The sequence below is a fragment of the Phocoena sinus genome, chromosome 1 (assembly GCF_008692025.1).
Source record: "Phocoena sinus isolate mPhoSin1 chromosome 1, mPhoSin1.pri, whole genome shotgun sequence".
Taxonomy (NCBI): domain Eukaryota; kingdom Metazoa; phylum Chordata; class Mammalia; order Artiodactyla; family Phocoenidae; genus Phocoena; species Phocoena sinus.
The window spans coordinates 98,857,512-98,859,802 of record NC_045763.1 but is presented as its reverse complement, the minus strand read 5'-3'; positions in this window follow the sequence as shown (position 1 = coordinate 98,859,802).

Genomic DNA, 2,291 nt, shown 5'->3' with positions numbered 1-2,291 from the left:
TCTCTAAATGTTTGATAGAATTCTCCTGTGAAGCCATCTGTTCCTGGGCTTTTGTTTGCTGGAAGATTTTTAATCACAGTCTCAATTTCAGTGCTTGTGATTGGTCTGTTTATATTTTCTATTTCTTCCTGGTTCAGTCTTGGAAGTTTGTGTTTTTCTGTGAATTTGTCTATTTCTTCCAGGTTGTCCATTTTATTGGCATATCGTTGCTTGTAGTAATCTCTCATGATCCTTTGTATTTCTGCAGTGTCAATTGTTACTTCTTTTTCATTTCTAATTCTATTTTTCTGAGTCTTCTCCCTTTTTTTTCTTGATGAGTCTTGTTAAAGGTTTATAAATTTTGTTTATCTTCTCAAAGAACCAGCTTTTAGTTTCATTGATCTTTGCTACTGCTTCCTTTGTTTCTATGTCATTTATTTCTCCCCTAATCTTTATGATTTCTTTCCTTCTACTAACTTTGGGTTTTGTTTATTCTTCTTTCTCTAGTCCCTTTAGGTGTAAGGTTAGATTGCTTATTTGAGATTTTTCTCATATCTTGAGGTAGCATTGTATTGCTATAGAGTTCCCTTTTAGGACTGCTTTTGCTGCATCCCAGAGGTTTTGGATGGTTGTGGTTTTTTTGTCATTTGTCTCTAGGTATTTTTTGATTCCTCTTTGATTTCTTCAGTGATCTCTTGGTTAGTTAGTAACGTATTGTTTAGCCTCCAAGTGTTTGTGGTTTTTAAGCGTTTTATCCTCCCTGTAATTGATTTCTAATCTCATAGCATTGTGGTCAGTAAAGATGCTTGATAAGATTTCAATTTTCTTAAATTTACCAAGACTGGATTTGTGACCCAAGGTGTGATCTATCCTGGAGAATGGTCTGTGTGCACTTGAGAAGAAAGTGTAATCTGCTGTTTTTGGATGGAATGGCCCATAAATATCAATTAAATCTATCTGGTCTATTGTGTCATTTAAAGCTTGTGTTTCCTTATTCATATTCTGTTCAGATGATCTATACATTGGTGTAAGTGAGGTGTTAAAGTCCCTCACTATTATTGTGTTACTGTCAATCTCCTCTTTTATAGCTGTTAGCAGTTGCCTTATGTATTGAGGTGCTCCTATGTTGGGAGCATATATATTTAAAATTGCTATATTTTCTTCTTGGATTGATCCCTTGATCATTATATAGTGTCCTTCTTTGTCTCTTGTAATAGTCTTTGTTTTAAAGTCTCTTTTGCCTGATATGAGTATTGTTACTCCAGCTTTCTTTTGATTTCTATTTGCATGGAATATCTTTTTCCATCCCTTCACTTTCAGTCGGTATGTGTCCTTAGGTCTGAAGTGGGACTCTTGTACACAGCATATATACAGGTCCTGTGTTTGTATCCATTCAGGGAGTCTGTGTCTTTTGGTTGGAGCATTTAATCCATTCACATTTAAGGTAATTATCAATATGTATATTCCTAGTACAATTTTCCTAATTGTTTTGGGTTTGTTTTTGTAAGTCCTTTTCTTCTCTTGTGTTTCCCACTTAGAGAAGATCCTTTAGCATTTGTTGTATAGCTAGTTTTGTGGTGCTGAATTCTCTTAGCTTTTGCTTGTCTATAAAGCTTTTTATTTCTCTGTCGAATCTGAATGAGATCCTTGCTGGGTAGAGTAATCTTGGTTGTAGGTTCTTCCCTTTCATCACTTTAAATACATCCTGCCTCTCTATTCTGGACTGAAGAATTTCTGCTGAAAAATCAGTTGATAACCTTATGGGGTTTCCCTTGTCTATTATTTGTTGCTTTTCCCTTGCTGCTTTTAATATTTCTTTGAATTTAATTTTTGTTAGTTTGATTAATAAGTGCCTCGACATGTTTCTCCCTGGATTTATCCTGTGTGGGATTCTCTACCCTTCCTGGACTTGGGTGGCTATTTCCTTTCCTATGTTAAGGAAGTTTTCGACTCTAATCTCTTCAAGTATTTTCTCAGGTCTTTTCTCTCTTTCTTCTTCTGGGACCCCTATAATTCGAATGTTGGTGCATTTAATGTTGTTGCAGAAGCCTCTGTGACTGTCCTCATTTCTTTTCATTCTTTTTTCTTTTTTCTGCTCCTAGACAGTTATTTCCACCATTCTGTCTTCCAGCTCACTCATTCATTCTTCTCCCTTAATTATTCTGCTATTCATTCCCTCTAGTGTATTTTTCATTTCAATTATTGTGTTGTTCATCACTGATTGTTTGTTCTTTAGTTCTTCTAGGTCCCTGTTAAACATTTCTTGTATTTTCTAGACCCATGCCTCCATTCTATATCTGAGATTTTGGATC